Here is a 26,653-nt window from a genome sequence, read left to right as displayed (position 1 = left end):
TTAGCCAACGGAAAACGTCCTAAACTCGGGCAGCAATGTACCCCTGTGACTTCCAGTATCTAACGCATGTCACCAGTAGTATCGTTAGAATTATCGCCCTCGGGTACGGTGAAAGTCTTTATTTTCACTCATTCAAATTTCATCATTATTTCCAACACAACGGCTCCATATGATAGCAAATCACTGTTCTCTGGATCGACAAGTCACGGTTGGACATTTGATGTCAATATTCGTATCAATTTCTGTCTGACAGAGAAACCTTGTTATGTACATTGTTATGATTCCAATTGAACACCGATCGATTACGTTTGCATTGTGTCGGTCCAATTTTGAAATAAATGTCTTAAGAATCGATTGTTTATATTGACAGAATAGTTTATCAACAATACATTATTCAAATTTGTAAATGCTACTGTAAAACTGTGAATAAATGTTCGGTTTTGAATGTGCAATTCCTTTCGTGAAATACAGCAGGAAACGCAGAGTGACTTAAACATGTTTAGGTCATGTGACATGTGGTCTTAATTAGAGTAGTGCCACATTAACCGGTATTTTGAGAAGTTAACATATCATTCAAGTGTGCATGAACAACAGTTAATATCTTGTCTTTTAAAAACACCTGACTGCCACATAAAAATTGAGTTTCAGTATGACGCACACGTGATGCAATTTTTGTACTAAAAACGGCTATTGCAAAAACAATTATATAGAGAGAGGAAAATTAATAATACAGAAAAACATTTATACAGTTGCTTTATAGACTTTAAAAAAGCATTTGATTGCGTATGGAGAGATGCATTATTCTTTAAATAAATAAAATATAATATAAATGGTAATTTTTACAAAGTTATTAAATCAATGTATACAAAGTCAAATTGCAAAATGGGCTAACAAAATGATCCAATACAACAAGGGGAGTGAAACAAGGATGTAATATTTCGCCAACCTTATTTAATATTCTTTTCACATGATCTCCCAGAAATATTTGGTGGTGATATTGATAAACCATTCATGCTTGGTGATAATAAAATAAACTGTATCCAATATGCAGATGACCTAGTGCCTCTAACGGAGAGTTTGGAAGGTCTTCAAAACTGCATGAATAAACTAAATCAATACTGTGAAAAATGGTGCATGTCTGTAAATATAAAAAAAAAATACAGTGGATTTTAACACAAGTAACAGGTTGATAAAAAAATGTAAACCCAAAATTTAATAACAATCAAGAAGTTACAGCAGTTAGAGAATGTTGCTACGTAAGAAAAATATTTACTCCAAATGGCAAATTTAAACTAAACCGTGTGATGCTCAAAAAAAGCAATGAAAGCATTATTTACTATACGACAGACAATCCTAAGTCAGAAAAATATGTCAGTATCACCGAGTCTACAAATATTTGATTAGTTAATATCTCCAATCTTAATGTATGGATCGGAAATTTGAACCCATGAAATAAAGGACAATAACAGCTTAGAAAAAATTTGTAATTACTTTTATTGTTTTATTTTAAGTGTAAGTAAAGTAGCCCCAATCAGGGGTATTCAGGGTTGGTAGACTCCCAATAAGGATCAAAGCAGAAAAAAGCTCAAATCAAATACTGGTATAGACTAAACACATTGCCAGTGAATCATTTGCAACAATACAACAAGATACATTAAAAAAACATTACAAACAATACAAAACTGGAAAAAGAAGATTGATCATATCTTTATTAAAACTAAAGGTGAATACGAGATAAAAAAAAACATCAATCGGTTCTCAAAAAATATCGAAAGTAAACTATCAAATGAATATAAACAGACCTGGAAAAATCAAATAGTTAGTTGTAGTAACAATCAAAATGAGGGAAATAAATTACGAACATACAGTTTATTCAAAACAATATTTAAAACTGAAAAAAATACCTAGAGGAAATAAAGGACTTCAGCATGAGAAGAATATTAATAAAATTCAGAATAAGTGACCATAATCTAGAAATTGAATTAGGACGAAGAAGGAAGCCAAAAGTGGAAGAAAAAACGAATATGTACAAAATGTAATGATTTAAAAGTGGAAAATGAAATCCACGTTATTTTAGACTATGAGCGCTATGAAAACGAAAGAAAATTGCTGTTTATAGAATGTAACATAATAAATAAACAGGATAGAATAAACAATTTTATAAACATATGCAACAACAGTTTCCCTCTAGTTAAATACCTAAAACAAACAATAAAAAGGAACATGATTTGATTTTTCACCAGTATTTTTTTTTTCTTTTGTAATCTTTTCTTTATTGTATTATTATTGTAATTTTTTCTTTATTGTAATATTTTTCTTACCTTTTATTATCCACAGATGGTAATTGTTGAGTAATAACGTTATTATTATAGGGTTGCGATGTCGTACTCGTTAATAACAATGCCTGAAAACGATCCAAAATGTAATCAAGGAAAAAAAAAAGAGGAGGAAAGTGTACATGATTAGAGTAATATCTCTGCAGAGAACACATAAATCTACGCATACCTGATATGGTACAGATGTAGGTGTTCAAGCAATTCACCCGGGGGGGGGGGGGTCACTCAATATTAAAACCTTACACCATGTGCATTCTTGCTAAAAAAATAATAGGCTCCTAGGGCTGGCAGCACATTTCCAAACCATACCCCCTGTTGCAACGCACTGTAAATTTAGTACCCCCTAGAGCAGACATATTGAAGAAAAAAACACACCCTATTGCAGACATATATTGAGAAAATCCTATTCCTATTGCGAGCATTCTCTACCGTTTTTTTTTGTTTCATTCAAGTGGGTGTGATCAACTCAAACAAGCTATGGTCTATGACGGTGTATGGCATTGGTTGTTGCAAGAGGGGTCTACAGCGGGCGCAGCAACCCTGTGAGTTTATTCCTGGGGGTCTATGGCAGACATTATAATTTTAAAGGGGTCTATTTGCCTCCCTCGCGGGCCCGCTTTAGAAGGTGAAAAACACCTCCTTTCCCCGCTAAATTTGGAACGCACATGGGGTAATAACGGCATATAGAGTGCCCCCCCGGGCAATTCACTAGCCGTGGACCGGATGTTACTCCCATCACGACGTAATCGGTAATGAGACAAAATACACTCCGCTGGTGTGATGCAACCACAGTCAGCTGGCACACAGGTGATAATAAAATAAATGCGATATTTACTAATTTACTATATGGGGCCGCAAACTTGAATACGACATGGAACTAAATAAACAGAAACGTCTCTTTATTTAGTTTTGTGCCGTTTTCAAGATGGCGGCCCACATATAGTAAATATCGCAACTATTTTATTATCACTTGTGTGCCAGTTGACTGTGAATGCAATCTCATTAGCGCGTGGAGGCAATTCGACCTGGTGGGAAATACCCAATCTCCCAGGCAAAGTTCTATTTTACGTATATATACTTTCGGTGTTTTGGTCGCAAGGATCTCTGGGAAGGAGAATGGGAAATACCATCGCATCACGTTTGGGAAATTCTTATTGACCACCTAGAGTAGGATTGTTTTGTTCGTCTGGGGTTTTTTATCCTAGGAGATTATATATAGAAATATGCGTTTACTTGCTATTATTGATGTTTTGAAACAACTTTTAACAGTTTTAAGAGTTTAATAGTTTCGTAGTCAACTGCTGTGTTTTAATGAATATCTCTGTTACTGTAAGAATAATTTGCAAGGACTTGGGGAGCCTGAAAAAGTTACATGTAGTTTTGAATCTGGTGATGGGAGTTTCGTTATCGTACACGCAGACATTTATACTGATAAATCACGTTTGTATTTCATTCAAAGTGGTACACTTCTGATCCATAAACGATAGGGATTCTGTTGGTGCTGATATTGTGTGAATCCGATGCCAAGTGCTGATTTTACAGGTGTTTACAGTATCGTGAGTGGGACTGAATCGCGAGACGTCGTAGTGGATTACGTCGCCGAGTGTTCTAGTACATTGTCAATAATTTTGGAACACTATTCCTGATGGACTGATTCAGTGCTCCTGAAAATCTTGACTTTGAATTATCGTCGTGAACTCTTATTTTAACCCGACTGATATTGTAATATGTACTGCGCCCTCTATTTGTTCTTGGTGGGTATGCTCATAAATATCATTTGACCCCTGACCCGACACACGCCTGAAAGTGAACCTGCAACAACCATCCTTTTTGGTGCTGTATGTGAACTTTGTTGGTCCTTAGTGTGTTGTAATCATTTCAGGTATGTACCGATCTTGTACGTTTAAGAGATTTACAAACATTTTACTGTACTATGAATTTTACATTTAGCGGTGAAGACAATCGTGTGTATTGCATCATGGCTATTTGTACATAGAAAGTTTTTCTGAGTTTACAAGCTTTCACATCGACTTTCGTTGATGATTTATGATTAATCAATTATAAAAGAACAACTTTAAAATCTATGTGTTTGACTCATAGTTGTGTGAAATTGTGGAATGGTATTCCTAGTAACATTCAAAATTGTTCTAATTGTTCTCTATTTAAAAAGGTATATAAACGTAAATTATTGAATAACTAAATTGGCAGTGTAGTATAATTTACATGCCACAGTTTTCGCTGATTTAAATATTTTGCGAAATTAAACTTAGAGATATGTATATCTTTTGTTGTATTAATTTTTTTTTTTTATTTTGGATAAGTAACAATCTGTCAAATATGCTAGCAAAGAAGTAATTTACAAATTAAGGGGAAATATATTTTACAAGCTTTGCTGCAAGAATTTCCATTTTCCTTGCATATTTATACATAGTATTATTTTTTTCTGTGAGTGTGTATTTAAGAATATATTCAAGGAAATAAATGAATTGTCATTATTATTATACATCTGTCACCGTAACACCATAAGTAGAGTTCATCAGCCATTTTTAATTATGCAAATTTATGCACAATCTGACATAGCATACAATAGAGGTAACCCCCTGAACCAATAATATTGTAAAATTCCTGGAAAAATTTAAATCTTTGCAATATGGCAGCCTATCCAAATACCCAATTTGACAACTCTTTCCACAGAATATGCAAATTAGCTATTACATGTCATAGAAGCCTTTTTTGTACACTTTTTTTTGACAACTTCATCTGTATGATAATACTATACTAAATTTGAGGTAGAAGTATATATACAATCGACCTAGAGGGTCAGATAACTCTATCAATTTATTATTTAGCAACTAGGGACCAACAGAGTTTAGATTTAAGTGTTAGTGATTACAGTTTGGTGTATAATATTTAATTCAAAGTGACAGTTCAAGACGTGTACCACTACCTCAAAATTGTATGATAGATACTAATTTGAACTGCTGTAACATGGATAAAAACAAAAACAGCTATGGAAAATTATTATGTGATCTTTGTAAATATTGTAACTTGAGAATTCTAAATGGTCGCATAGCAGATGATATTTGTGGAAACTGTACGTAAATTATCACTAGAATGGTAACTGTGGTAGACTATGGCTAGCAACAACTGATCTTCTCAACAAATTTGAATATTTCAAATTCCACAGTTTTACATGTTATTCAGATCATTGCCAAATTTCAACATTACTTAATGTGCACACTACACAACATGAACACACTAAATTAGAGCCAATGCCTAGGAAGTGGAAATGGGATAAATTATCTGCTTTGAAATACCATGATTAGCATCAAAAGTTATACAGAGTAAAATTGAAGTTTAATAACACAATTTTAAGTATAACAATGTAAATATAGCATCCCAGAAATTTAATCAGCTAAAACTTTCAGCTTCAGGTATTTTTAGCTCCGCTGTCGACTTTGCCGAGCGGAGCTTATCATACGAGTGATTGTCCGTCGTCGTCGTCCGTCGTCGTCGTCCGTCGTCCGTCGTCCGTGTCAATGTTTTACTTTTTAGACTTCTTCTTGAAAACTACAAGCCTAAATGCTTTGATACTTGGTGTATATGTACCTCGGGTAGACCTCTCTTAGGTTTGTTCATTTCATGTTGATATCTTTAATTCTCTAATTTTGGTGAATATTTTTGTCATTTTTGGTAAAAACTGATATTTTCGACTTCTTGTTAAAAACCGCAAGTGCAATTGCTTTGATATTACATCTATAGGTACTACATGTGGACCTCTCTCAGATTTGTTAATTTTGTAATGATATCTTTAATTCTTTAATTTTGGTGAATATTTTTGTCATTTTTGGTAAAAACTGATATTTTCGACTTCTTGTTAAAAACCGCAAGTCCAATTGCTTTGATACTACATATATAGGTACTACATGTGGACCTCTCTCAGATTTGTTCATTTCGTGATGATATCTTCAATTCTCTAATTTTGGTGAATATTTTTATCATTTTTGGTAAAAACTGATATTTTCGACTTTTTGTTAAAAACCGCAAGTGCAATTGCTTTGATATTACATATATAGGTACTACATGTGGACCTCTCTCAGATTTGTTCATTTTGTAATGATATCTTTAATTCTCTAATTTTGGTGAATATTTTTGTCATTTTTGGTAAAAACTGATATTTTCGACTTCTTGTTAAAAACCGCAAGTGCAATTGCTTTGATATTACATATATAGGTACTACCGGTACATGTGGACCTCTCTCAGATTTGTTTATCTCGTGATGATATCTTCAATTCTCTAATTTTGGTGAATATTTTTGTCATTTTTGGTAAAAAGTGATATTTTCGACTTCTTGTTGAAAACTGTAAGTCCGATTGCTTTGATATTACATATATAGGTACTACATGTGGACGTCTCTCAGATTTGTTCGTTTTGTGATGATATCTTCAATTCTCTAATTAATTTATTTTGGTGAATATTTTTGTAATTTTTGGTAAAAAGTGATATTTTCGACTTCTTGTTAAAAACTGTAAGTCCGATTGCTTTGATACTATTCATATTGTTCATTTTCTAATGATGTCTTCAGTTCTTTAATTGAAATGTGCATTGCTAACAGCGGAGCTATCTCAGCCGATAGGCTGCTTGTTAATAAAATTAATCCAAATAAAAATATTCACAAAAACAAACAAAAAAAACGAATCCCTGATGGTTTGTTAGACAATGCAACCAGAGTAAATGTGATCTAATGGCTTGTGCAGAGTTGATAAATAAATTTCCATTTGATATGCAACTAAGACAAACTTTATTCTAAAAAGAAAAGATTTAAGAAACTTATAAAACAACAGAAAAAACAAATCCAAGAAAATTATCTTAGTAAACTCAGAACTCTTCAACAAGGAAATTCAAAAGAATTTTGGAAAATTATTAACCATATGAAAATTACAGATCAAAACTGTAATAATCCAATTTCAGCAACTAAATGGTGGAATAGTATGCAACACTAAACAATGAAAAAGATGGTAATAGTTTCCAGGAAAATATAATGAAAGAATTATCAGAGCATGAAGAGAAAATGATATTAAATGATCACTTAGATAAGGTTATTAGTGATAAAGAAGTTATTAGAGCAATGAAAATGCTAAAATCAAAAAAAGCACCAGGCTTGGATGATTTCTGTTCGAAACAATTAAAATACAGTTCAAACTATCTAATTAATTCACTTACAAAATTGTTTAACTTAGTTTTGAGTAGCCCATTTTTCTCAGATATTTGGAATTTAAGTTGCATCACTCAAATTAGACCCTCAAAATTACAGGGAAATATCAATTTCAAGTTGTATTGGTAAATTTTTCTGTTCACTCATAAATAAACGCATAAACTGTTTCATTGAAGAAAATAAAATACTTAAAAACAACCAGGCCGGCTTCAGAAAAAACCACAGAACAACTGATCAAATTTTTGTATTATAAACTCTAATTCAGAAACACATTAAACAAAAACTCTATGTTTTTTTTGGAGAGTAGGGCTATAATTAGGGACGACGTCAAAAGATCGATGTCGGATAAAAAACTTATTTCCTTTAGTTTGGGGGTGGGGGGGTTTTGACCTCAAAAAGTTTCCATTCGACAAAAACGATTTTATTTTTTAATGAAGTCAAAAAAATCTTGGAGTATTTGTAGTTTTTTTTTAGCTCCGCTGTCGACTTTGTCGAGCGGAGCTTATCATATGAGTGATTGTCCGTCGTCGTCGTTCGTGTCAATGTTTTACTTTTTCGACTTCTTCTTGAAAACTACAAGCCTGAATGCTTTGATACTTGGTGTATATGTACCTTGGGTAGACCTCTCTTAGGTTTGTTCATTTCATGTTGATATCTTCAATTCTCTAATTTTGGTGAATTTTTTTGTCATTTTTGGTAAAAACTGATATTTTCGACTTCTTGTTAAAAACCGCAAGTGCAATTGCTTTGATATTACATCTATAGGTACTACATGTGGACCTCTCTCAGATTTGTTAATTTTGTAATGATATCTTTAATTCTTTAATTTTGGTGAATATTTTTGTCATTTTTGGTAAAAACTGATATTTTCGACTTCTTGTTAAAAACCGCAAGTCCAATTGCTTTGATACTACATATATAGGTACTACATGTGGACCTCTCTCAGATTTGTTCGTTTCGTGATGATATCTTCAATTCTCTAATTTTGGTGAATATTTTTGTAATTTTTGGTAAAAAGTGATATTTTCGACTTCTTGTTAAAAACCGCAAGTGCAATTGCTTTGATATTACATATATAGGTACTACATGTGGACCTCTCTCAGATTTGTTCATTTTGTGATGATGTCTTCAATTCTCTAATTTTGGTGAATATTTTTGTCATTTTTGGTAAAAACTGATATTTTCAACTTCTTGTTAAAAACCGCAAGTCCAATTGCTTTGATATTACATATATTGGTACTACATGTGGACCTCTCTCAGATTTGTTCATTTTGTAGTGATATCTTTAATTCTCTAATTTTGGTGAATATTTTTGTAATTTTTGGTAAAAAGTGATATTTTCGACTTCTTGTTGAAAACCGCAAGTCCGATTGCTTTGATATTACATATATAGGTACTACATGTGGACCTCTCTCAGATTTGTTCATTTTGTGATGATGTCTTCAATTCTCTAATTTTGGTGAATATTATTGTAATTTTTGGTAAAAAGTGATATTTTCGACTTCTTGTTAAAAACCAATAGTTCAATTGCTTTGATATTACATATATAGGTACTACATGTGGACCTCTCTCAGATTTGTTCATTTCGTGATGATATCTTCAATTCTCTAATTTTGGTGAATATTTTTGTAATTTTTGGTAAAAAGTGATATTTTCGACTTCTTGTTGAAAACCGCAAGTCCAATTGCTTTGATATATTATACATATAGGTACTACATGTGGTCCTCTCTCAGATTTGTTCATTTTCTAATGATATCTTCTGTTCTTTAATTGCCATGTGCATTGCTAACAGCAGAGCTATCTCAGCCGACAGGCTGCTTGTTTTTCTATCCAATCATGGACAGAAATAACCAAAAAGGGAAAAAAACAGAAAAATGGTTTGGTTCGAGTGTAAATCTGTGCGTCAAATGAGGTGCATTTGTAAAATCTTTTTACACCCACTCGACAGCCAACTGCTATGCAATACTACTGTTCGATTATCAATTTGTATTTAATGGTGAATGTAGTCTGACACCATGATCAATATTTATCAATTAAGTTTCAGTGGGGGGTAGGGGGTTTGGAAAAAAACTAAAGGAATTAAGTTTTTTATCCGACATCGATCTTTTGGTATCGTCCCTTATAGAACTTGCCAATTATATTTACACAACAAAAAGATTTATTTGACATTTAAATACTAGCTACGTTCTTTTGTACAATATTTTTACATATATCTTGTTATTATTTTAAAACTTATTTTGTTGCTGTACTTATCCTATGTAAATCGTTTTACACGGAGGCAATAAAGTTATTATTATGTGGTCATACTAAGAGGTAGGGTGAATAGTTCTTCCCTGGGGTTAATACATGATAAGATTCAGAATTTATTTTCTGGGGTGAAGATAGAGACTATAATTTCTGAACTTGATGATGACACCGAGTTGTTTTGTTCATTTCCTGACAAAGTTTCTAGTCTGTCCTTGGGTTCTAAGATTGAAGTTGGGGAGGGTCTGAGTTACCACTCAAACTAAAGCCGGATAATGTGAGAAAGGGGGATCCTAGTGAGGTGTTACCTTTGGAAACCCCACCACAGTTACGAGAGCAACTTCTGAGTGAAAGAAAGATGCTTCAGGTACAATGTATTGTGTGAACAGTTGGAGGGTGATGTTAAAGTTGCTAAGACTCTGACTGAGCAATTAAATCGAGTTGAGTTGATGTCCCAATCTAATGCAGGAACCCCTCAAATATAGATATGTTAATGTAATAATACTACTACGAATAATAATAATCTTTATAGCATCCTTAGAAATCTTTCTATGGGTCTACAGCAATAGAGTAATAAAAGGAAGTTGAGCTGGGTATGCTGGACTTTTGTTATGCAAATGAATTATTTAATCTTTCTTCTCACATAAGCCAATTAGATCTGTAAATCAATCTGTTACAACTGGCAATCTTTGTTTTCCCAGGATTACCCTCTACCTCCTAGTTTTTCACCCCTACCCAATCAATGTTTACAAGTTTTTTGTCACTTGAAAACTGTTTTATACAAGTCACCTGACCACCTGGATGTTTAAAGGTCAAATGCTAATTTGGACCAATCATGTAATTCAAACTGAATTTGGGACATCAGATAGTATTAGTATTACTTCAATTGAGCACATACAAGTTGATTTGTTACTCGTAGCTGAAGTGGCTTTTCCACACAACCTGTATATACCCCAAAATAAGAATAAGTGTATATTCAGCAAAATACGTTCATTTTTTAAAAAATAAATTTTCTTTATTCAAGATATAGTGGTATGGTAGTTTACTTTTTGAAGGATGTGGTGGCCCTGAAAAAAAAGGAATTAGTGAGATGTTTGCAGAATCAATTTTTATACAGTCATTCAACATTCATATTTAATATTTATGCAACAAATCCCCAAATATATTGTATTCCTGGTTGTAGATAACCTATTACCATTTTCACGTCTCACATGTATCAAGACAGTTTCAAAACATAGCAAATAGGGACTAATAACTGATTTTATGCCCCCTCCCCCCCATCTAAAATATAAAGATGGACATACATGAAACCAGAAAGACCTGATTAAACATAATCCCAATGAACAGTAAACAAATGAGTCTACTCGTGATAATCAAATCTACAAGTCCACCCAAGTTACAAGTAAATACATACATACATACATGCATGTCAAATATTTCATGAATATGGCTCACCCATTTCCAGATTTCAAAAATATTAATTTTTTGCCAACCCAAATAAATTTTGACTGAATAGAAATACTAATGATTGTTTTGTGAATACTTTACTTTTTGAATACTTTTTAGCACAAATGCTACTTGATTGGAAGTAAGTTGAGCTACCTAAACTAGTTTCAGAAGTACAAACCTTGCATTGATTTTGAGAAGTATTTAATTCCCAATAGGAGTGCTCTTTTTTACTCGAGATAATCAGCATGTCTTGGTTTTTTGGGAATACAAGATTCGTTCCACTGATATCTCTTATCTTTCCCAGTAGTAATGTTGTGTTACACTATAACGTGTATTCATAAGAAATACACTGCTGTTTGCTGCTGAAGTGACACAAGACATCTTGTTGACATTCAACAGAGAACTGGTAACGACTTCCAACCTTATTAATAGTTGTGAACATTTCATGTGTTAAAGTTGAAATAACTTGCATGCATTACTATAAGTTTATTATTGTTTATTTGATATCTTCTTTATTAAATAGCTATTTGCTTGCATTGTATCGTATAGTTATAAATTAAAAAAATATTGTTATAATATAGTTAATTATCAAAGATTTGCAAAACATATTGTATCTATATGTATTTGGTTCACTCAGCAAGGGACTAATACCTGAAGCACATTATATATATTTCTATAGTTGTGTTCACGCTACACGAAGTACGGGCTAAGATTTAAGCTGATTTCGGCTTATCTAGCATATTTGCATTTCGGCTAGATCCAATTGCGTCCACGCACAGGGAGGGCCAGTCGTTAGCACAGGCTAAGGGGTGCCATTAGTCGGTGACCTTTGATAAGCCGCTATTTACGAACGAAAAATGGATGACACGCGCAAGGTTCTATTTCTGCTGCTGGCATGTTTCGTTCTAATTTTGAAGCGACGTGCACAGGAACACGAGAAGACGGACCCAACTTATTTGGATGCACAGAAACAGTATACAACGGCGAACCGATCAGTGTTGAAGCGAGCGCGGAGTAATGACTTGTGGAATAGAGTCGTTATACGAACATGGGACAATGCAACATTCCTCGAAAACTTCAGGTCTGTTAACTTTGGGAATGAGAAAGTTTGACGTATTTGATTACGTGCATAATTTTCACACCCAAAGGTCGCCGCAGAGGGCGCTTAACCCTGGGCTAAGCGTTCGCGCATATGTACTTCGTTAGCCCGTGCTAAGGGTCTGGACTGTCTTAAATTCGGATCAGATTTAACCCATACTTAGTATTCCTTAGCTCGTGCTAAGCGTTCACGCACGTTTTCTTAGCACGGGCTAAGGAATTTGACCTCTTAGCCCGTGCTAAGGAGCTGTTCGTGAATGCAACTTATATATAGTATAATTGGTGTATTAGTACTTAATAAAAACTAATACACCAATTAAATTTTGATGGTAGATTTGTCTGAGATGTTACAGACAACATTGTTAATGTTATTTTGTTACCATGAATATACATAGATTTAAACATATCTGAACTTGTCTTGTTTTGTGTTCAACCATTAAGTACCACACAATCTGGTTAAAATCTGATGTAGTGTAGGGGCTTTAATTATTTTGGCTATAAACTTATTTTAATTTTTATTACTTTTGTTATTAATGCCCTTTTATTTTATTATTCTACTTTGACTTTGATTTTGTGATTTTTTTTTAATTCCGCCCTACCTACATCTGATCCGCCGCCTATGTAAGTCCCGTTCAAATCTCGCGTAAGTAACAGCCAATAACAGCCCCCCCTTTTATACAGGCTGTCTGTTGCTTACTTTTCAGTGTAGCGATACTCTACGGGCAATCTTTCTGTACATTATAATTTGCCCACTTGAATAAACCATTAATAGAAAATTGCTACTATATTTTTATTTGCAAAAGAAATTCCACAGCATTTTAGAATTTTTGTCATTACATTGAATATTTTTTTCACTTCCAACAAATGTGTACACTTCCAGATACATCTTCGCCAGCCAAGGTTCGTTCATTCAGTCATCGCTTCAATTTTACATCACTGAGCATAATTATCTAGAATGGAAGCAAAAAAATAAGTAAATCGTAATTATTAGTAGAACACTCTAAACAGCTATAGTAAACAATGCAAACTGATTTTAAATTGTATAACGGTCACCGGCCCACGGCATCGACGCAGAAAATTGGAGCAAAAAAATATTTCCTGATCAATTGCGATGTGTTCCAATAAAAAATATTTTATTCCAGTCCAAATCAGCTCAATTACTTTAATAAAGAATTATTGTATAATGTACAAAATGTTGATACAATTTGATGAATATTTACAGCTACGGCTTCAATACCGTAGACGATGTTGGTCCGATCACCCGTCTCCAGGGCAGGCGAATGAAAAAAGACACGGTGGAAACAAAATCTCACTCCCAGAATAACTATGCAAAATAATGATCTAAAGTCAAACCATTCGAGCCACAATATTAACATAAAAATGACTTTCGTTGCATTTGACAATGATAAACTTACCGAAAAGCCGTGTTATTCTCGGTCGCTAACGTGTGTTTGCTACCCGACTCCGCTCGGTGACGTCATCATGTGCGCTATAGAAGGAGGTCTGTGATTCGTTGACTAAAATCGTCGATAGTGGGTCTCGTTGAAATCTCGTTACATAGGCATCGGGTCAGATGTAGGTAGGGCGGAATTAAAAAAAAATCACAAAATCAAAATCAAAGTAAAATAATAAAATAAAATAAAAGTGCATTAATAACAAAAGTAATAAAAAATAAAATTAAAATAAGTTTATCGCCAAAATAATTAAAGCCCGTACACTACATCAGATTTTAATCAGATTGGTTCTTACAGTGTGCATGCTTGTTTAAAACTGAAAGTCTTTGGTATTTACACATGCCCTGCTCTGGGATAAATGTATTTTGGAACTAGACTGGTGTGAATATTGGTAACAAACATATACATGTAGCATTGACCTCAGACTACTATAGAACTGACTAGCAATGCTTATTGTTAAAAGTGTGATTTTGATTTTTCCCAGAATTCCTAAAACTTTTTCTATAAAGGTGAAATAGCGGTGTTGGTGTCAAATGTTTCATTGTGTGGTAGCTTTGTAGTTTTTGTTGTCAGTGCGTTTGAGAACTGACAGATTGAAATCCTTTAATATTCAGTAGGAAGCTGATGTTTTAATGGAGAATAAATTGTAATTATACCAATACTCGTTATTTTGTATAATTACAGGAACATGGAGAATAAACACAGAAATAACTTACATACTAGTATGTTTTGTCGTATTTGTGGAGAGCATTTAACCAAGAAAAAAATGTACATTTGTACATGTACTACTCTCTGTGTAGTGTACATCTCACACTATCTCGCGTTGTTTGATCAAGTAATACAGATATCGTATTATGTCATGGTCGCGTTAGTTTAATCATTTGTTTATTGGATTGAATAGCTAAGACGCAAAACAAACAAGGCACGCATCTTACCAAAAAAAGTTGTGTTGCTAGTTCTGTAGTAGTCTGGGCATTTACATGCTCATTGTGCTTTCGTAATTTAATTTCTGTGACCTGTGTGTGTATGTGCATCCATACATTCGTCATTTCATGCAACCGAACTTATATCTTGGACATGCCTGTTCTAAGTACATTTAAACTTATACACATACATTCGATGTAATATTATACATATGCACATCAATTTTTTTCATGATCTGATTCAAGATGACTAAATGGCAGCCATTTTTGTGCTAAAAAATGATAAAAAATCAAGCAATTCTTGCATTCCGGAACCTCATCTTGGTCGTTTATGGATGGATTTTGTTCAAACTTGCTGCATACATTAGACATTATGGGACATTGATGCACATCATTTTATTTTTTTCAGATTGAATACAAAATTGGCCGACTGGCAGCCATTGTTATAATGAATGCGGTACTCGTGTCATATGTGACATGCTTTGACTGAGTATGTTCAAATTTTATATATTCATTATACATCATGTCGTAGATATACAGATTTATTGGTTTGACTATCTGATTCAAAATGGTTGATTGGTGGCCATTTTTGTGATAAAAAAATAGTCAAAAATCAAACATTTTGTGCCATTCTGAAAGCAGATCTCAACCATTTATGGATGGATTGTGTTCAAACTTGGTACATACATAAGTCATTATTGGTCCCTAATGCATGTTGTTTTGTTTTTCATAATGGCTGACTGGCGGCCATTTTGTTTTAATGAATGCTGTTCTAAGGCCTTATCTCTGACATGTTTTGACTGATTATATTCAAATGTTACTTGTTTATTTATTATATTATACCAGTATATTGATGGTGTTAATTCGTCAATTTGATTGGTCCAAACACAAAATGTTTATTGCATATGCAATTAATGGTATATTGGCTGATAATGCACAGCTAAACAAAGTGGCCCTGGAACATGAATGGACTACAGGTTTAGGGTAGCGAGAATGAGAAATTTTCACTTTTTTCTTGATTTTTCAAAAATTAATGAAACTGTTACTTTAGACCTTGATACATCATCCCAGATTTACAAAAGATCGAAATTGCGAATTAACGTTGCTTAAATTAGTGTTTTAAAACACTAGCAGAAAAGACTACAACTGCCGTTTCATGGGTATTTACATAATGTTTATCTTTGGAAGGGATTAAATGATAACATCTTATCTGTATACTCTGTTGTTGACGATTCTGATATAACGGATGATAAGCTTCCCGTCGCAAACAGTGCATGTTTATCTAACGTCCATTATCAGCATTAATGTCAGTTAAGACTTCGTCTGAGAAACATGGTCATACAGTCCGGGCATACAGTACTCATTTCGCCCAACCTTTCGCTTTTACATTGACCGCTTATCGCTTAATGAGGGGGGGGGGGGGCAAGGGTTATTTTCGTTCAACGTAATTGCAATATTTGTTTGTTCGTACAACGTAAATAAAAAAAAAATTCCGTAATTCTGTAATCACAGGCTAGACGTACAACGTAACCAATCAAATATTTTTTTCGTACACTGTAAAAATGTGTCATTTTTCTCGGTACGTAAAAGAATTTACATCCAAATAAAAAAATCGTAAAAAATATTCCAGGGAAATTACATTTTAGAAACTGTAAAATGACTAGATGGCACAATTCACTACAAAATTGAATGTCAAGACGTAAAAGGCACTCTAACCGAATGAAGAGCATTACGAGGGTAATATGCGCATGCGGTTCTACACACGGCGCAGCAATGGCGGAGAATTTGAGTCGGAAAGCTCTTCGGACCATTCAATGTTCCATTTTTTAACACTGTAAACTGTAAAAACATCTTTTTTCCTTGTAAATTGTAAAAAACCCTTTTTATTTCCCGTAAAACCGTACCAGCTACCCCCCTTGCCTCCCCTTCTTAATTTCCAACCATGCGGTCTTGTCCGACCTGAAACCGACCGCCTTTTAATCGCGTTTTTTTCGCTCGCTCGCTCGCTCATTGGAAACACCGACCCTCGCCCAAACATTCATGATCACTGGCACATGAGTGGTGGAAATAGTGGTTTTGATAGTAAAGTGTGAACATACAACTAGTATTAACTGTTATTAAATTCTGAACGACACAAATCTAATAGTTGTATGACACTTGTATCGTGAAAGCAACTGAACTGGAACCTCTTACGTGTTTTGGGTGCTTGTTCTAGATGTAATATTTTTTATTATTTTAATGAGACAGTTACGTGAAAAAAGCATGGGTAACTCATTTTGACAGAGCAGAGAAACGAGGAAATGTTAATGATTAATGATTTCCCAAAATAATCTGGTAAAATTTGACATTCAATTTTTAAAAATAAGTCATAATCATTGAATGAGTTCAGTCTATACCGTATAGTACCGTGAAAGTGTTCCCACAAAAAAATATTTTCGACTAAAAACGGCCACATGCCCTGAAAAAATCGAGCTTGACATGTATGAATAATTTATTGGGCTTTAAAAAACGTGTCAGATTTAGTTATAGCCATAACTATTTGGTGGCCAGTCGATGAAAAATTCGAAACTCAGGATTCACACGGAAGTCCTTCAGGGCTGACAATCATCGACCCTACTCTGGTTTACTTTATTTCCCAACTTGTAGAGAAAACTGATTCGCCGTGGACTTTAATGTATCTAAACCTGGTATGGTCAAATTCCCCCCGTTTGTCAAAATATATTGATGTTTTTCAGCGAATAATTTTGAAGCCTCCCACAGCACAAAAACACTATGTGAATCGACGCCGGAAATTGGATGATGGTACGAAGACCCTTCAATTAGCGTCAAATATGCTTTGTTACAACATCATTTATTGGCTGAAAGTCACATGATCGGAGCACGACCTGGGTCACAGAACCATATTTGTCCGTATTATCAACAGGACCTCGCAAAGAACCACACCCACATTTTCAATCTTTTTTAGCGCGGAAGTTGCCAACAAATGTCTAAAAACTCGTGAATTTCATAGATTTAAATAAAATAAAGCATTGATAAGAATGATTATTAATATTTTCCCTGATGCTCTTCGTCGAATTTTTATTTCAAGGTAAGAAATGGCTAGTTGAAGTTGCACCGTCTTCAATGCGGCTGTTTGACCGCGAACAACTCTAGCTCTGTTGTAGTTTTGCGATGTTAAATAAAATATATATTATAATAATAATACTTGTTTAATTATTTGGGGTTTCAGCCCACAAATTACGGACATGGTCCCCATGAATAATTAGGGTCAATGTTTGTCATGTCTCGACTGATTGTGTTGATCGTCGCCCTTCCTAAACTCAGTAAGGAGAAACCAACTGGGATCGACATTCCAAACAAATTATTGGGACACGGTTAACAGACATTCCAAACAATCAAAATTATAAACGAAAGACGAGATTTTTCTAGATATTTACAGACATACTGTCATGAAAAACATATGTAAAAATAACAAATAAACAAAGAAGTGTAATATTAGGTTTTATTTTAGGCTGAGAAATATTTCCTTTCACTCAGCCCATGAACTGTCATTCAGCTTCATGGTCCTTCAGCTTGTCTTTGCCTCGGGGAAAAACAACAATAATTATACAAAACACATCGCGAAGACTCGACAATCAGAAAAGAAAACCGAGACAACCATGTCGTACTTGTGTTGAAATACATTTTGTATTTCATGTCAGAATATTGTTTAAAATAAAATATTCAGTCCAAGTCAAATCGAGGTCAAAGGGTCAGATTGCGTGCATATAATTATAGATAGTTAAAACAAAAAGTATTTGACCTTTTGTCAGCTGTTCAACATTCATAAAAAACCAGTTAACAATTATAAGACAATGTGAACCTCGGAAATTTTTCTATTAGTCTGAATTTTAAATGCGCGCGAGCAAGTGGGCGGGCGGGCGGGCGGGCGGGCGGGCGTTGATATTTCGGGGTTTGCGTGTTCGAAATTAAAGCGGAAATTGTCCAGTCGAATTCTACAAGCGGTCGCAAAAGCGGGAGAAAAGGTGATTGGAAAGCGGAAGCGGACGGGATGTTGTGCGAAATAAGTACTGTAACTTTGCACAACTTTCTTTTAACTCGTTTTATTTCCCAAGTCAATATTCTATTTTACTAGTATCACTTTTTCTAACACAATGGCAAAGAAAAGAAGGCGTTGACAGACGAGGGAAAGAAAAATCTGCCACTCAGTGTCGCACTCAAACATCGGCCATTTTGTTTCACCATGAAAACCGTTTTATTAGATCTCTTATCAGATACACTTGAAGGATTAGCTTGTTTGTAAACTGTCAGCGTGTACAGTGGGACAGTAATGTTTGTCAGAGGATTATTCATCGTTGTTCGTTCGCATAACAATGGAAACCCGAACGTCCTGGAGTACGGACTCAAATGCCAGCAGTTTTCTTTTTCACGCTCGAGCTTGAAATTATTCATTATCTGACACTCTGTATGAGTACTATGATATCAGTGGTTAATATGTTTGGCTATTTTTAGTGTATATCAATACAGCAAATGTACAATGTTTTATTAACCAAAACTGTTTTCGCGTTTTTTACGAGTTGAAGTTTTGAGTACGACTCATTAGGACCGCCGCCAAATCAAGTGCGTTCGGACTAGGACATTCAAACTCGCAGTTATCGTTCAAAAGATAATGATGGTGCGAAATATGTCTGGGTTTTTAAAGAAAATGCGTTGTCACAGAATAATAGTCTGTTAAAGGTGTCAAGTATGAAATAATTTGGGGACAAAAAAACAAACCTGCATAGAAATCGGAATAATAGGTCTTTTTATTACCGAGGACACATTTCAATGGACTTGATTACGGACAATGCATGATGTAAATTTCACCAGGAAATTCCGCAGTGTGCTCTCGCAATGGCGGACTTAGTCATTTTTACAAGGTTCGCCATTTTTGATGTCACGTGATCACTATGTAAACAATGACTGTCCAGTTTGTGCGAACTTGTACCTCTATACTTAGTCTTTTGAAATATATAAGCTAAATTACTGTTCTGAATGAGACAACAGACAGGGAATGTTTTATTCGAAAACGTTACAAAACCCTTCTCGCTACCTTAATGCGGAAATACATAAAACTGGTTTTATTTGATTTTTAGAGAAATATAGTGGTTGAATTTTGGAAAAAACCTTGGAAATAATACCAAATTAAAACATCTGAAAAATTATATAACCATAATATTGTTCTTTGTTAATGGCGGGATTCAAGTTGTGAGCATCGGTCTTCGGGTGATCGTTATTCGCCACCTAAACCTAAACCACTGTGAGGGACGGTGCCTAAACGATCGCCAGAACGCTGTGTTCTCTGTGTTGTGATGAGATAGAGGGATTGAAGGAAAAAAAAAATGCAAAAAACTTAGTCACAGGCAAAAATGTTTGCCACAAATAATCGGTGTCCCGTAGCGGCGTTGTGTGTGTATCTTTTAATAAGCACGTTTTCAAATGTTTACATGCTTTAGTCCTTAAGTAGATAACATTATTCATTTAGTTTTTAAAGATCTATATAGACTGTACTTTAGGTGTTCTTATGTAGGCTTTGTTAGATAAATGCTGTTAGGATGTTCCGTTACTTTGGAGAAGATGCCTCTTGAACAGTTTGTTTCTTTTAACATTGTAAATGTCCAATGTATATTATATTGGTATTACAATGACTGATAATGCACTTACAGTGTTAACTTAAACTTAACTTAAAGTTTAGTTAAGTGTAAATATCAATTTGTAATAAAGAAACTAAGATATTGTTTAAAATTCAGCTATGTTCTATAATGCATATCAAAAGGAACACTAACACGGGGACAAAAGTTCCTAACATTCAGTTGATACACAATGTCTAAATATGGTATATTTTCAGAGACTTCTAGGGACTAAACGTCACTCCCTAAAACTCTACGAGCATTTACTTGATAGGCAACACATAGATGACTGCCTCAAGAAGTTGAGTTAGAATCCTGATTTGTCAGGTACAGTAGCATACTTTGAACATGGCTAAAATTCACAATTTTCGTCAAGCACAAAAAGTGACCTGTTTTCAGGGAAAACCAAGTGACTGAACGTCATGACCCGAAACTCTACAAGCATTTATTTGATAGACAATACATAGATGTACATTTGACCGGAAGTTTAATAAGAATTATTGTTCACTTCGTCACGTAGCGTAAGTTCAACAAAGCTAAAATTCACAATTTTCGTCAAATGCAAAAAATGGCCTACTTTCAGGGACAACCAAGTGACTGAACGTCATGACCCGAAACTCTGCAAGCATTTATTTGATAGACAATACATAGATTTACATTTGACCGGAAGTTGAATAAGAATTATTGTTCACTTCATCACGTAGCGTATGTTCAACAAATGCAAAAAATGGCTTAATTTCAAGGACAACTACGTGACCGAACGTCATGACCCGAAACTCTAGAAGTATCTATTTGATAGACAATACATATGTTCACCTCTGATAATAAGTTGAATTAAAAATATATTTTACTTTGTCATGTAGCGTACTTTGAACATGGCTAAAGTTCACAATTTTCGCCAAACACAAAATGTGACCTACTTTAAGGGACAGTCACGTGACAACCAAACAATACAACAATTCATTTGATAGATATTCAAATATAGATATTACAAATTTGGGACAAAAGTTAATTTTTTTGAAGCTTGAAACATCTAATTGTTTTCAGGCCGCCCAAGAACTGAAATGTACGTCTTTAGAAATTTCACAAAATTTTTGAAAAAGTCAAAATGTTGGTCTATTCAGATCTTGTTTTGTTTTTATGATAGGTTAAAGGTGTCGCCGAGACAGTGCCCTAAAATAAGCTAAATTCTGTGTTTTTGAGATGCGGAAATTGGGGAAAATGTCCAGAAAACTTTGTTTGTCCGTTACCATGCCAACAAGGAATTTTGATCTAAAAGAAAGCTATTTTGAGGGGTTGTGGACCAAGTACTATCACTGTGCAAAATATAAGCCAAATCTATTTTTTGACACCTGCCACCATTGTTTGATCCTTACAGACATTTGCTCTTGATATATTATTTCAATGAATCTTGATGCATAAATAATCTAATGCAATACAACGCAACAATTTAATTAGTTTGGGGATTATAAATTTCAATAATGTGGATCACATTGTTTTCATGTTGTACATCTCAAATAAGCAGACAAATATTAGTTTATTTTATTTTTAGCTTCGCTGTCGACTTTGTTGAGCGGAACTTGTCATATTAGTGATTGTCCGTCGGCGTCGTCCGTGTCAACTCTTTACATTTTCAACATCTTCTTGTAGACTACAATTTTTTTTGTCCTCTCTTAGATTTGTTCTTTTTGTGATGGTATTTTTAATTCTATAATTTTGATGAATATTGTTGGTAAAAGTGATATTTTCGACTTATTGTTGAAAACTGCAAGTCTGGTTGCTTTGATATCATATACATGGGTAAATCCTTCTCAGATTTGTTCATTTTCTAATGATATCTTCAGTTCTTTGATGGAAATGCGGAGCTATTTCAGCCGAGAGTCTGCTTGTTTATGAAATGTATATGGTTTATAAAGATTTAACTTGCTTATGTCCATCTAGTCACTATTGACATGCATTCACGACAGCCTATTTCAAGCTGTATTTGGGGGGGCGGTGTGTTATGCGTTTCATGTTTGTAAGTTTATATTGTGGCTCTAACCACGTTTATAATTTTGCACAGCTATTTCAGCCTAAAAAAAATAAGAATGCATGTACCCAATATAGTTGGTAGGCTGTTATAATATTAAAATTTCAGATACCTTACTTAATTAAACATATCATTTGCCAAAATGTGTTGAATACCCCCTGAACAAGGTATAATACACTTTTATCAAAACAATCTTGGTCACAGTCGTTTTTGCCAAAATGTTTATAATATTAAATATAATTTGGTAGCCAAGAACAGTCATGTATATCTGGAAATAATGTCATATTGTGTTTTACCTTGCCTGTAACATCAAAGATGGAAGGGAAAGGTATATTAAGGGAAAAATTGTTGTCCGTCGTTGTCGTCGTTAATAATTGTTATTATTGTGTGCATAATAACTTGGTCATCTTATTCATCAGTATAAAGTTTTTCCTGAGTATGAATGACAGATTTCCTGTTTGAAAATATCATGCACAAATTGAGATAATCTAAAAAAAAATATTTTGACTGTTTCTACTTGACTCATCACTGGTGATACACATTCAAAGGTCACTGATCTCAGTGGAAATGTGCATTGATGACCGTGTTCAATGAAGCAAATCATTTATCTTGTAATAATATCCTTGGTAATGTATCTTCCAAATCCCATGGGAATACTAGACTGGGTTTCAAAACCAACTCATGGAGAGAGTTTTTGCACAGGCTGATTTGCAAACCTAAAATCTTTACAGAAAACAAGATTTCAGAAAATCAATATAAGCACTCTTATGAATTGTGTGCCAAACTTTGATCAAGATCTGAAGCTAATAGAAAATCTGTTTAGACCAAAGTTATTAAATCGAAAACAATAAATAAAAAGTACATAAAAATCAAAATGTTTCATCCACATTTTGAAAAGAAAATCGTACTCAAAAATAGGTACTGTAAAATCTGTATTAGTAGCCGCGGCTTCTATTAAAATGGTACAATGCAACAGTGGGGATGTAGCTTCTATTAGAGCATCTACACATATGAGAAATGATGAATTTTTGATTCTCAATTATTCAAAAAGAATGAATGCGACTTTTATTAGAGATGCGACTTCTAATACAGATTTTACGGTATTCTGTATTTGACAAACAGTTCATTCGACAAATGAAAATTCACAGAAATTTGTTTCAACTATTAGAACAGAATGATAGAGTTTTTATAATACTGGTTTAAAAACGCACTTCAAAGATTGCAGTGTTTGAAGATTCTCAGATTTTCAGGAGGCAACAGTACTGTTGACTTCTCTCCACTGGACACCAACTAACTATAAAAGTAGATTTGCATTAATACAAAGCAGAGCTTGCAACATGATAGCTATTCATAGAGGGTGTTTTTTTACTTTTCAAATAATACAGTAGTCACACAATGAATATAATAAAGCAGTTCATATTTTTCTCAGTGATTAATTTTTGACAGACACCTGTACAAGATACTTGGGCAAAATCCAGCTAAGATTTTCTGGTATCTTGCATGATATATAAATCTATTCACGTTTAAATGCAGCTCTTTTTTTCTGAGCTGCAGCATTTCTTTTTATAATAAAAAATCTGAATTACTTTGAATACAGCTTGAAATTATGTCCCTTAAAATAATTAAACAAATTAGGCACCAATGTTTTTGTAAGATATTTACATCTATCAAAGACATTCGATAAACTGCTTTCCCACTGTTGTCTAAACCTTAAAACCTGTTAGTATTTAAAATTAATTATGACAATGCATATTCATATTGAAACAAACTATGATAATGGGGATTATTATTTAAACAATAATGAACGACCCGACAACCCATAATGGGCGAAAGCTCACTTTGTGCGACATGTATGTACGAGGCGTGAATTGTTATTATTTTGAAGCGTTGTCAATACCAGGGGATATGGTGCCTCTAAAAAGCGAAAAAAATTGGAGAAAAATCCACAGTGGACGAAATAGTTTCACAGAGTCTGGCCCGTGAATCTGAATAATTTAAAATGTTTTTTCTGGAAATTGTTTCCACAATCTCATATGGCAAACTAAGAAAGAAACTAGTTTTAATCCATCAGATATTATTGTATTGGACTAATTTACATTGCGGGTCAATGAGTGACTGTTGTGTGGTGTGGAGTAGCATAATAGTGATCGCCTGAGCGAACGGCACACCGTGACTGGTACGCCGTATTGGTGTCCACCGCGGCCTAGCTTGCACTACACTACGCTAGATCGCCGCCGTGGTCCAGCTGGATTGACTGTGTGTAAGTAGATATTATTGGCAACTGTTTTGTCTGTGTAATAGTTATTTTAAATTCCACGGGAGGGCGGGGATTTGACGAATACTAAGAAGCCAAACGAAACTTACAGGCGTAGCGGGCAAACGAACATGACCGGAAAGCTAGTGGGTGTTAGCCATCCTAGAAGGAGAACCAACAGTGATTTTAATCTCACTGTATAAACAAACAGATACACACCTGAGAACACAGATATTTTCATTTATTTATGCAAACTGTGCCCAGACTGTTACATTTACCAGGAGTCAACGCCGAGGAAATGCAAGTCATGTCGGTCATCGTCGATCTCGTTTCACAAAACTGTACTACTCACTACAAAAACTGAACAAATTCATCTCTCTACTCGTAGACATACATTGTACCCCATTTCGTTTTAATATCGCATTTGCTTGGATAAATTATCCTCAGTTAACCTCACTTCATCAACACGATAGGGTGAACTAATCAGGAGGCCACCGGGACAGCGGCATAAGTCGTGGAATCTAGAAGCGCGCGTACTAGATGGAACGCTTCGACCGACCGAACGCGCGTTAGCGTACAGAGCAGACGATGATGCCCTCAAAATATTGTCTGATTTTGATATTGAAATCCGCTGTTATTGGTTATGGACCATTTTATTTGATGACGATTTTGGTATTAAATACTTGTTATCTAAGAATTTCTCTTCTTTTTTAATAGTTTCTTGTTTATTCGTTTTCGAAAACAACATTGTATTAATATCCATGGGACAGGGCCTTGATGCTCAATAATGTAATACATTATCGCGAATAATCTGCTGCAATGATGTCATAAAATCCACTGGTATTGATAATGCTATAATATAATATATAACAAAGGGCAAAGTCACCAGAGTTCAACTATGTTTCCTTCTATTTCTATGACACAGATGACCAGTGATGGGAGCCTGTTTGGACTGCCTGGAACGTTTATGTCCAAGATCTATCTTAGGATATACTAACATACAACCAGAAGTAACCAGAACCGATATAGAACTATGCATCTCACCTATAAAGCAATTATTTTCTACTCTAGCCCATGCACTCAGTCCAGATGAAGTTGAAGAGATGAAAAACCTATTAGTGGGTGATTACATCGCTAAGAGACATATGGCCAGATTGACAACAGCTGAAAGTGTATTCAACTACTTACATGAACGTAACTACATTAAAGAAAACAAACTGAATTTACTTTGTCATTTATTTTCAACGATGATGCAGTTTCGATTGAAAAGTAAAATTATAGACTGGGAAATATCGCATGGGTATAGAATACTTAATCAGGGTAAGAGATATTATATGTTATTACATTATATTAGGTGGTAATTGGCATATGTTATGTGTACATGCTTAGAAACATGCTGGCATGTTTAGGTAGATAATGCATGTGGTATGGCCTACTATTAAAATTTTTTCCATTTTGACCGTATGCAGAGCACACAATGGTCTTTGCAGTTAGTGTGTCTGCATGACTGTTCCGTTGATATGTCAAGAAGCATATTTTGGTTTTTGATAAAACTTGATGCATAGATGCTCTGGGCTAATGTGCATATTATGCATATTAATTACCTAATTTGCATAATAATTAGTCAATTGTCTGCTTTTCCACTGATATCGCTACTAATCAGCTCATTAAAATAAAACTTGGTACATGGTTGTCAAGTTTTGGGTTATCCCTGCATATTAATTACCTTATTTGCATAATTAGTAAATTTTTGGCTTTCCTGCTGATATTTCAAGTACAGTAGAACGTCGATTATCCGAACGTCGATTATCCGAAATGTTCGGTTATCCAAACCTGCTGTGTCCCCCAAAGTTTGCATGCATGTCTGGCTGTGTTCCGTATAATACAAAAGTCAACTGTGAACAATAAATACTACAGTCGCCTTGTGTGATTTCCTGGTGCAACACATTCAATAAAGCTGTTATCAACATGTAATCCGACGT

At 34.3% G+C, this 26,653-nt stretch overlaps 1 long non-coding RNA gene across 1 annotated transcript; it reads left to right on the top strand.

Moving 5' to 3' along the window:
- The first annotated feature begins 4,122 nt into the window (after positions 1-4,122).
- On the top strand, positions 4,123-25,893 carry LOC146745520 (uncharacterized). The gene is made up of 2 exons (XR_014929506.1): positions 4,123-4,218; positions 25,597-25,893. It is a non-coding gene; the product is annotated as an uncharacterized LOC146745520 (long non-coding RNA).
- Positions 25,894-26,653: the final 760 nt, after the last annotated feature.

Source organism: Saccoglossus kowalevskii, chromosome 5 (assembly GCF_978046115.1).
Source record: "Saccoglossus kowalevskii chromosome 5, keSacKowa6.1, whole genome shotgun sequence".
Classification (NCBI taxonomy): domain Eukaryota; kingdom Metazoa; phylum Hemichordata; class Enteropneusta; family Harrimaniidae; genus Saccoglossus; species Saccoglossus kowalevskii.
The sequence above is the reverse complement of the archived record's forward strand: the minus strand, read 5'-3'. Positions and strand labels throughout refer to the sequence as shown.